The 12,055-nt window shown below is 31.7% G+C and overlaps 1 pseudogene; it reads left to right on the forward strand.

Moving 5' to 3' along the window:
- The first annotated feature begins 7,281 nt into the window (after window positions 1-7,281).
- On the forward strand, window positions 7,282-7,870 carry LOC143613294 (polcalcin Syr v 3 pseudogene; annotated as a pseudogene).
- The last annotated feature ends 4,185 nt before the right edge of the window (window positions 7,871-12,055 follow it).

The following is a 12,055-nucleotide window of genomic DNA, read 5'->3' on the forward strand; positions in this document are numbered from 1 at the left end:
TTTAGGATCTGTACTCATAAAATTAGCCCTGAATTGAATGGAACACAGGCGACATGCTAATCACTAACCTAGAATTGATTGGAGGATAATAGAACCGATTATCTAATTAGGTGAATGGTAGAGAGATAGGTTGCCGAAGAACTAATTAGCCATTGGAATCACTTCATAAATCGAAACAACAAACAATGATTCTATAGAGGTAAATCTATGCTTCTTCCATTTGTTGTAGCGTGAATTTAGAGAGTGAACATTAGAAGATTTTAGGTTTTCATCAAAAGGCAATCCTTTTATAAATTGACATCGAGTGTCGATTTCTTATCTCCAAACAGGAATTCAGATGGACACAATTAATTGTTCAATTGAAGAAGTCACCGGAGATAAAGTGTCACGGCATAATTGAAATCGCCGACGGTGAGAGATAATAAATAATACGGCGTCTCATTTGAAATGCGGAAGAGTGCCTCTATCCCTAAACTAAAATAGTTTGTCATTACAATTGCTTTCCCGGTTATATATCAACCATTATTCACTTTTTTTTTACACTCCATTTATATTATATCTATAACATGATTAAATTATTCAATTTTCTTTAAACTCTAATTATATTGTATCTATACACTTTTATAAAAAAATATTTACATGTTATACTTCTATATATTGATATAATATATTTCACAACAAACTTGGTGAAATCCAAAAATCAACTACAAACTGTGTTTTTTAAATATTGAAAACAATATATAATTTTAAATATTATCATTAACATATTATATTATGTTTATTGTTGAAGATTGTAAACAAAAAAATAAAAAAAAAATCTAATATGCTTTTAAATTATGAAGTAATTTTTTTAATCATTAAATTATAAATATATGCTTAAAATTTGATTCATGTTTTTAAAATAAATCCATTTATCAATTGATTTTTTTTGTACAATGTCATATAGATTTATAAATTATAAATATATTATTTAAATCTATCTATTTATTTTTTGGTTAATTTAATAACTTATATATATATGTGTCAAATTGTAAAGATAATATATACCAATCACTTTCAATTATAATAAAATATGTGCTAAGTTGTAAGGATAGTATATACCAATCATTTTCAAATATAATAAAGTTTATCATATTTAGTTTCTTAGGTTTTTTTTATCAAGGATTGCTTAGGGTTTTTTGTGAAACTTAAATTTGATGTTACTGGTTAAAAGTTGGTAAATAGATCGTTTTGTACAAATTAACTAAATTTGGCTCAAATTTGTTACGGGTAAAATAGGGGTAATCTGAATATTTTTAAAAATTTAAGAGTGCAAATAGATATATCGTGAAACTTTTTACGGGTTCAAAGTTTTGACTTGAAAATGTAAAACAAATGAAAGTTAGAATTTTAATTGTGATTGGGTTTCGAATTTATTTTTAAGGACATTTTTGGAAATAGTCAAAAGATTCGGGGTTTTGGACATTGAGTATTTTTCCTATGACTATTAAAATTTAAGAAAAAATGACAAACACTTCCGACATACCACCTCTAGACCTATCAATGCTTCTAACTTTTATCAAATTAGAAACATTTGTGTCACCATTGATTTTTCCTTTAATAGTGATCAGAATGCTGTATGTGAAACATGTCATATAAAATTATGCTCAAGTGAAACAAAACATTCACAAACTTGAACGGGTTAACCTGTTATTTTTTCCGCCAATTGGCAAACTCGAGAAACCTGTTAAACTTATCAAAATCTTTTTCATAGTGTAGCTCATAAATATTATTATATGAGAAGTATTCTCTGAAATTGGTTCGTAACCAAATTTCTTTCAATTATACATATATGACACTGATAACAAATTTTAAATACATGGAGTGTTCTTGGGTATGTTTTTAGTATTTTTTTTATTAAGTTTATTTTTTTGGAAAAAATCATTTGTGATATAAATAAAATCAATTTATGTATAATGATACATACATAGATGTAATACATATTTTCATATACATTATGTATTACTTTATTTGTAATTTAATTATTTTGATCATCCCGTGTGCTACACGAGCTCTAAAACTAGTGTATTATAATGTAATATATATATATATATATATATATACTATATTATAATACATATAGGATGGGTAAAAGAGTAATTTCACTAAAAACTCTTAAAATTAAGAGTTTACTACTCTTATTCCTCTAGGTACAACTTTGTAAGGCTCTGAACACAACTTATCCCGCGTGTATCTAGGTAGTGATTCAAAATTCAAAAAACACGAAATCTCTTAAAAGACAATGATTATTCATACACCCTTTTTGATTATTCACACACCCTTTTAAGTTTTAACACACATTTAAACCCTGTATACACACTACAAAGGGCTCTTAAAAGCATTAGCAGGCCTTTGAAACTGAAACCCACCAAAGCATACCTGTATTTAGGGTTTTTTGTCTACACTTTTATTCCTCAACACCAGATGATTATCGCCCCGCTCCTCTTCTATCCTTATCTACAAACCCACTATCAGTTCAAGGCCAACCTTTATGCTTAGGCTCCTCTGCTTTTATTTGCATAACTAAAAGCTCCAGATGCTTGATTTTGAACTAGAAGCAAACCAAATTTCTTATTTTAAACCACAACCATCTTTTCGGTGAAACAACCTTCATCTTCAACTCTCTTCGAATTCTCCAATTCCATCGTTAGTGTCTTTGAGGTAATTCACTTTTTATTATTATTATTTAATCGATGCTTCTTTTAGCATCTTTCAATTTATTTTTAGGTTTTCTTTCAAAGCAATTTGTTTATGGGTTCAGGTCTCAAAGTCAGGCTTTTCTATATGTCCATATTTTTTGGTGCAAGGTGTAAATACTCGATCCAGGTGATGGACGATATCTAATCACACTATTATTTAGAAAATTGTGTTTGATTATGCTTTTTAGCCTTCAAAATTTAACACCCTTTTATACTTTTATGCAGGTTAGTGTTATTATATTTTATGAGAATGTATGAGTTTTATTTTCATAGTTGCAAGTTGAAGTACTCAATTACTGAATTAATAATTTAGAAAGCCTGTGAACAGATTGTGTTTGAAGCCGAAGAAGCAACCTAAATCCGTTTAAAATAAATGTATGTAAGTATTTTGTTCTATTCTTCAAATTAGTGTCTTTTCTTTGAGTTATGTTCAAGCTCTAAATTCTTTCAGTGAGTCTCTTTTGTGAGAAGCAGGACAAACTAGATGACATTGTAAGTAATTACACCTTTTTAATAGTTTTATGACTCTTAGATTTATGCATAAATTTCTACATAAGTAATCTGAATGATTTATGATGAATGATATTTCACTTCTGATCAGTTTCGTAAAGGTCATATCAATATGTGGTGGTCATGAAAATTTTGAAGATCTGTATAGGGAGGTAACGTTTATAGCTTATAATGGTTATTTAAGGGTTGTGAATTATAGTCAAAATTTGTTAATTTTTCTTATTATATTGATTAGATAGTTGATTCTTTACAACCAAATATTGCGTATGATAAACAAGAATGGAAATTAGAGGAGTTCATTGAATTGAATTTGAAAATGTAATTCGAATTTGACTTGAATTCAGATAAGGTTTTGTACAACTTGATTTTAATTAGCTATTCAAATTAACCGAATTAGAAAAAAATGGAACTTAGAAATTTTAAAAAATCATAATTCATGTGAAATTTTTTGTCCATTTAGAAGTTCTTTTAAAATGTATTGGGTCAAAAAGCTTGATTGGGTCAAACATAATTTTGATAAATTCCTTGTCCATTTAGAAGTTATAAAGTAGTTCATGCGATTTTAAAAAGCCAAAATTTCAGTTTCAATTTCATTATTTTGGGCTAAACTATTTTTCGGTATTAATTTTCAGGGCTAACTGAAAAATGAGAATCCAACCAAACCCAAGCCGAACATTTTTAAAAAATTAAAAAACTGAAATTTCTTATTCTATTGGCTTTAGCTCAAAACTTAACCATGCACACCCATAATAAATTGTTATCTTAAAAATATTGTTTTTGTGATCCAAACTATAGTTAGTACTTTATGATTTTTTTTGTTTGAACAGTGAGTGAAGTGTTTCTTGATCGAGCCAACCAAATATCAGGATTGCTTCCAGGACTAACTATGTTGCAAATTTGACTGCATTTCCGATATAAGTTTTGCTGCAATGTAGCTGCATTTATCGGATTTTTTTTTGCTGTTATATATGCTTGTTAAAGACTACAGTTTAATATGTAAATCCGCCCATATTTGGACCGGCTTACAGGTACAAATAATTGCCACACTTAGTTGCATTTATGGGAGGCTTTTTTTGCTAGCAGCTCATATTAGAGGAAAACAAACCAACCTATATGGTTAGTTTTTGATAATCTGAACTAACTTTGATTTTAGCTGTTAAGATTGGTACTGTCAGGCACCTGAAATTTAAACAACATAAACCTATTTCTTTAATTTGGTGTCATATTATTTATTTATTTATTCATTTGTGGTTATCCTTGATTGCAGCCACAATCACAATCATGATTGTATAGAGCACATTCCAAATTATCAAGATTTTCATGGGATGTTGAACGGGATATGGTGGCAGCTGATGATCAAGTTTCGGATGCATAGGTTGAGGTGAGCATTTGTATTGCGATTTACTATAATTGATTACTTTCTGTTTTTTTTTTCAGTTTAAATTTTAAGTAAGGCTGTAAATGGACCGAACCAAATGAGACCTTGTTTGTGTTTGTGTTTGTGTTTGTGTTCGTTCATTAAGGACTTGAGCTTGTACATGTTCGTTCGTCAACTTTGTTAACGGATACAAACGAATGTACTTGGAGACAAATGAACATAAATGAGCATATATTAATTGAGGATAATTATCATAAACGAACTTTCCGTTGAACGGTTCGTTGGACATTTGGCTCAATCATTTTTTTTAAATTCTGTTGCTAAAACTTGTGATAGACTATCAGTCATGGAAAACCGTATAAAATGATGACCATCCTTTTAGTGACGAAGTATCTTTGTGCAGAGTTGCACTAGTGGAACTTGCGGGATTAGAATGGGCTTAAAGGACTGGTTTGGATGGCATGCGGTTCAAAGAAGGGGTTCATATTAACAAAGGTCTACTTGCATTTGGAAATGTCATTTGTATGTTTTACAAGTTGTTAATTTGAAAGACGCTTAAATAGTGATAAAAACTTTTGCCATTTGTAGTATCCATGACACATATTAGACTACTTTTCATTTGATTTATTTCGTGTTAAAAGAATATGATGAGAAAATCAAGCTTTGACTGCCAAAGTCAAATTATACCATTTTATGAAGTTATAACTATATTCACTCGACCCATTTATAGAATTTGTTAAATAATTTAGCGTCTTTTATGAACAGTTTGTCCAAGTTTAAGGAAGCCATATCAATTTTGAAGCTTGAAAATCCATGTTTGACTTCAAAAGCCAAACATTTGGCTTTTCAGTTTCATCAAGTTAAAATACTCTTATGTTTATGACATGTGTTTTCTTTATGTTTATGACTATTTTTTAATTAACCTCGGTAATTTTTATGGCATCGTTAGACTACATTGATAAACTAACAAGAAAAACGATATCGCGCGGTAAATAGGCGTTGCCATCGCATCGCACGAATAACATGTTAATTGACAAGCAGGTGAGGACATGAGTGAACTATCATTGGCTTCTTGACATTTGGTGCGTTGGCCGAATATAATTTCTAGATAATTTCTTATTTGACTTTTCAATTGTCGTTTAAATTAAATTTAAATTAATTAATTGACATATGTTCTAACTTCTAATCGTGCAACTTTATAAATTGTATTTTTGTTGGATAAAATTAAGAGAGTGTAAATACAACACTAAAACTAAATTAGTGTTTTTGTCTTTTTAATTATTATATTTAAATTAGTTATATATATTAATTAGAAACCACTTGATGCCGATTGGCCTCTCAAGTTCGAATCTTGATGGGGACACGAGTTTTCTATTAGAGTGTCTCTTCTCAGAGAGCTTGCTCTTGTGGGCGGACAACTCCTGTCAAGTGGCAGGGGGCTCAAAATTTTCTCGTGGAACGCCTAGCCAAACTCGGATGCCAAGCGTGGGCCCGGTTAAGATAACATAGTCTTGGCCCGAGTGGGGCGGTTGGGGCTCTTTCCGAGAGCTGTGGCTGATTATTCAACCACTATGAAAGTCACCGTTCAAAAAAAAGATATATTAATTAGAAATAGATTTATTATGGTTATACTATTTGTATTAATTGAAGAGAGAGATATAGATAAAGATAGTGCATTTATTGTTGCATTTACGTCTTTTTATTAAATTTTTTAAATATTTAATACATAAAATAAAATTAGTCACTCATCTTCATTTACTCTAAGTTCGCGCATTAATATCATTTTTCTTCTGAAATTAAGTTTTTATATATATATATATATTGGGGAAAAATCTAATACCATAATACCTTAACGTACAATAGGTACGTGAGTCCCTTTTTTTCACGAAATTGATCAATGAAATCACATCCCAACATCTCGGAATCGTCAATACATATCCAAGTAATCATTGGTTCACCGAAAAAACAGTTTTGGATGGTTAATCGATCAATTTTTTACTTTTTTCACTAAAACCGTTGTTGAACGTTTTTGAGCGTTTCAGTTTTTTGGCTGAACGTTTATAGGTTTTGGCTGAGTGTTTTAATATTTTTGTCTTTGAGCGTCTCGCGTACCTCTTGTACATTAAGACATTATTGTATGGTATCTCGACCCTATATATAGATATAATATTTTTCTATTTATTCAATTTAATGAGATTTTAATTATAAAAAGAAATAAAATAAAATGGTGTGATGATGTAATGGGGCAACATTGGGCTACAAACCACTACACCCTAAATAATATTATCCCATGTTGATGTAACGCTACATGTTAAAAATTACCATCAATGTAGCCCTTAGAGTCCTCCACTACATACACATGATCTAATTACCAACTAAAACATTTTGATGGTTCAACGACAATATAGAGGAATCATCTTGTTGATTGCATCATCCAATTGTTCTTTTTCACTCGTGGTTTTCATTGGAAAAAACTTTTAGCTTTTAATTTGTGACAACATTTTCTCTTAATTATTGATTTCATATACCAACAAAATATTATAATTTGAAATGATTCAGAAATATATCCAGAGTTTCTGTAAAACAAGAAACTACATAAACCACGTTATCAAAACAACATATTTATAGTTTTATTGATATGTACTCTTACATAAATTTTAGGATAACCAAACCTATATAGTTACACTAAATATCTTGTTATTTAGACTAATGTATTTAATGCAATTTTACTTTATATTTTTATGTGATCTTATCCTTTCTAAAGTGAAAATTCAAGTTAAAATTTGATACATTCCACACTTTAAATAGTAATAATATCATATTGTTTACCTTAGAAACATAGGGCAAGCCGTGTTTATAGGACATCCATATTTCTTTCTAATCCACAATCACTCTGTAAACATTTCATTCTCTTTCTAACCTAAAACATAACTATATATTAATCATTCAAGAAGAAAACCTAAAGCGAGAATCAACTTTATGTGCGACGACCATAATGGGTGACGAAGACAAGGAAGAGAGAGCCCGAATATTCGGCAAGTTTGATGGAAACGGAGACGGCAAAATCTCTTCAGAAGAGCTTGGAGAAGCGTTGAAGACGCTTGGCTCTGTGTCACCTGAAGAGGTCCAAACTATGATGGATGAACTTGACACGGATGGAGATAAGTTCATTTCTTATGAAGAGTTTACAGATTTTTATAACGCCAACAAAGGCTTAATGAAGGATTTAGGCAAGATATTCTAATATATATTATGTATTTATCTTATGGTTTAGTTTTATCTTATTAATTTCATTACAAGTTTCTGATTTTTCCTCACTACTTTGTAGATTGTTTTTAATGAAATTCAACTTTCTTATTATTACATGCAATGTTTCCAATTAATCAATCACCAAAAAGCAAAGAAATGTTCATTGAAATACAATTTAATAATATATATAGGTTTTATATCAAATACAATTGAAATTAACGTGCTAAACATGAGAATCAAGTAGAGTAATTATTTAATTACTCTATGATGAAATTACGTAATTACTCTACTTGTATATATAATTACTCTACTTGATTATCACATTTAGCACGCTAATTTTATTTGTACGTTAAACTTCCCCTATATATATATATATATATATATATATATATATATATAAACATTTATGAATACCATGTATAAGAGTCGAGCTTAATGATATTTATGTACCTTATCGAAAAATACGTAATTCTTTGAGAATTTTGTAATGATTTCTAGAAAGTCTGATATTCACGTTTTTGTATTGTTATTACTTTCTGAAATTGTGATTTTTACTTGAAAATCGTGATAGCCTCTCCATAAAAGTTTGTAAGCCCTTCGATTGTCACTGGACTTAAAACACTGCAATGACTTTTGTGGGTTCGAAGTTGTCTCGGTGGTGGTGTTGTCTTAGAATCTGAGCCTATGTGGACGTAAACATCAATAACCAGTTAGAAGGCCCAGCCCATAGGTGGCCAGTGAGGGTAATGACCCGATACCCTACAGCTTTTTAGGCCCATAAAAAGTTCCAGCATTTAGATATATTATGTACAATCCTTTACAATTTAAAGGGATATTGAAGTTTTTTAATCCAAAACTTTGGTTTTTTGGATTACATTAATCTCAACTTAAAAAAAATTCCCTATACTAATCTCAACTTTCATCGTATTAACCTTCACAATCATTTTCCTAAACTTAGATTTTTTGGATTACATTAATCTCAACTTAAGAAAATTCCCTATATTAATCTCAACTTTCATCATATTAACCTCCACAAATCATTTTCCTAACTGGGAGTAACCCAGTTAGTTTTGAGTCAAAAAATTTCATGTCTCCATGTTAAGGGGTAAACAAAACTTCTTTTTATTATAAACCAGGTTTATTTTCATTCTCCAATTAGGGGTGCAAACAAGCCGAGTCGAGACCGAGGTAAGCTAGGCTTCGGCTCGTTTCTATCTCTATTTCTAAAGCTCAAGCTCGTCCCGTGAGTGCTTTTTCAAGCTCGAGCTCAGCTTGTTTATTGTTTATTAATTAATTTATATATTTATAATTATTTTTATATACTTTTGAAATTATATCTTTATATAATAATTCTTATTTGTTTATTTTTCTTAACAGTGTATATATTAATTAATAATAATTATATAAAATTTCAAACCCTCAATTTGTAAACCAGTAATATGTATGGTGATAGTAGTGGTGGTAGTAGTGAGAGAAAGAAAGGGGATGGAGATGAGTTTTATTTTAAAATTTTAATTACCTTTTTCATCTGTCTCATGTTCTATCAAGTTTGAAAAATGAAATATATTGCCTCCAAAACTAACCGGGTTAGTCCTGATTATGAAAAGGCTTGATGAGAGGTCAATAGAGTGAAAGTTGAGATTAATTTAAAATTTTTTTTAAGTTAAAATTAATACTGGTCAATAGACCAAAGTTTAAATTATTAATATTCAATATCCTTATTTTAAAAGTATTAATATGGCTCAACTGGTAAGGCACTACTCCACCAAAAGTGATTTGCGTGAGTCATAAAATAAATTTCACTCATTTCTTTTCTCTAACCTTTTTGTTTCCATTTGTTTAAGGTAAATCTGGACCCTAGTAAATATTAGGTATAATATTATACTATATATAACTGCTACAATATTTAAGAGTAGGTTTGTAATTTCCTTTGTTGTTGCCGGAGCCATATACGGGCGTTCGCCTCCGGTCAGGGATTACTCCACCTCTTCCAGACTTCCAGGCTCAGTCTTTAACCTTAAGCCCTAAATCAACGTGTGCTGCCTATTGTGCTACATCAACATCGCTTTCGAGAAACACTGCAGATGTAAAAGATATATATATATATAGAGACATAGAGAGAGAGGAACATCGACGCCGGCTGTGGCTATGGTTTCGCTTCGCTGACCTTCACAACCGGAGAGGAATGATCGAATCGCATGTTTATATTTGGTCAGAAACTCTCACCTCACGACAACGGACGTCAATTAATTGATTACGATGATGACCGCCTGCAACTTCATCTCCGATGTGAGTTAGGGGTTATAAAATATTGCTTTTCAGGGCTCTAAATAGTCAAAGTTGTGAAATCAACATGTTTTTAGTTGTGTAATTGTATTATGTTTCCTGCCAATTGAACAATTTGAAGCTCGATTTAACAAAGGATTCATAATTATTTTAGGGATGCTAGGATAATACAATATCTTGATTTTCATGTGTTTTGCAACTATATAAAAGCAATTACATCATTAAGGGAGCTGATTTTAAAGAAAGAACTTAATTGTTCGCAATCATTTGTGTATCATTTTGATGGCTAATTTTGTTTAATTAAGTCATTAAGAAGGCCATATTGTTCTAATTTAACAAATGATTTTAGGAAATTTGATTTATGTTAATGCAAGCAAACATTTAAGCTTTACTTATTAAATAACTTATTAAATAATTTACATTGATGGATTATATATTATATGAATCTTCACATCATAAGCAAAGTATGTGCATAATGAAACATGTGCACCATTATGTGTATTGCATATATGCGATTTTGAATACATTGCTATTAAATATTTATATTGTTTTTATTCCTAGTGTATATGTTTGATTTGATCTGCAATTCTGCATACTGTTAAACTTGTAGCAACTATGTAAATATTGTACATGTATTGCTAATGCGTAACCCTAGAAGTTTCGGTATTATTGTTTATAATCTTATTATCAATGTTTTCAGACCTGGAATGAAAATCGACCCGTACACCTTATCAGGTCAGAGATCAGGCGGTCCAGGTTTCAAAACATTGTTCATCATTGAAGATTTTTGGAAGTTTTCTCAAACCAATAACCACAACTGGCGTATAATTTGTTGTTAGGGGCGTCACTGTGTTGATGATATGGTCATTAAATTTTCATAATTGGCCATAGATTTGTTAGCCCGATAATATCTCATATTATCGGCATGTGTATCTTGTATATTTAAATGATATAGTTTGTTAGGATTTGACTTATTCTCATTAGTTAGTTACCATACTTATCTCTTTTACATACAACACAAGGTCCGCGTCCTCGACGGTGTTGAAGTTTCTTACCCTACGTGGGTGAAGCTCTTCACCCTCCACGCCACCGGCTATGATGTCCTTTCCCACATTGACGGCTCGCCGTCTCCCGCCAAAACCTCACCAGCATATCCGTCATGGATAAAGATTGATGCTGTCGTATTACAATGGATATATGGCACCCTCAGTAATGATCTCTTGATTCGTGTTTTGGAGAATGAATCCACCGTTCATGAAGCATGGGTTCGGGTACAAAACCTGTTTCTAAACAACAAGGCATCACGGGCCGCCGCCTTACAGTTGGAACTTAACAATCTCACCTTAGCATCCATGCCTAGCTTGGAGGCTTACTGTCAACGTGTCCGGGATCTCTCGGATCAACTTACTGCTGTTGATTGTCCCATTAATAACACCCAAAGAATTCTTCATTTGATTAAGGGACTTCCCCGTGAGTATGACACCGCGGCAGCCCTCCTTAACCACAATCTTCCCTCTTGGGAAAATGCATGTAATCAACTTGACTCGGAGGCTAAACGCATTGCGGCTCGTGATTCTTTCACACCGACCCCTGTGGTTGCTGCTGCCATCAGTTCTTCACAAGAAAACACCCGCCACCAGCAGCCTTCTCAAAACCGGTACACTTCTTATCAGCCCCGTCGTTCCTACAATCGGGATTCCAACAGGTCGGGTCGCAACAATCAGCGGGGGTCCGGGTAGTCATCAAACCGGGCTTATCCACAGCCGCCATATGCTCCATTTTGGCCTCCACCCGGTTATCCACCCTACTGGGGCCCGCCACCTTGTCCGTATCCCACACAAGCTTGGGCTCCTCCCTATGACAACAGACCCAATTCAAGGTCCTCCAACAGCCC

This window comes from Bidens hawaiensis, unplaced genomic scaffold (genome assembly GCF_021521415.1).
Source record: "Bidens hawaiensis isolate Kalapana, Puna unplaced genomic scaffold, B.hawaiensis_p1.1 tig00002265_1, whole genome shotgun sequence".
NCBI lineage: Eukaryota > Viridiplantae > Streptophyta > Magnoliopsida > Asterales > Asteraceae > Bidens > Bidens hawaiensis.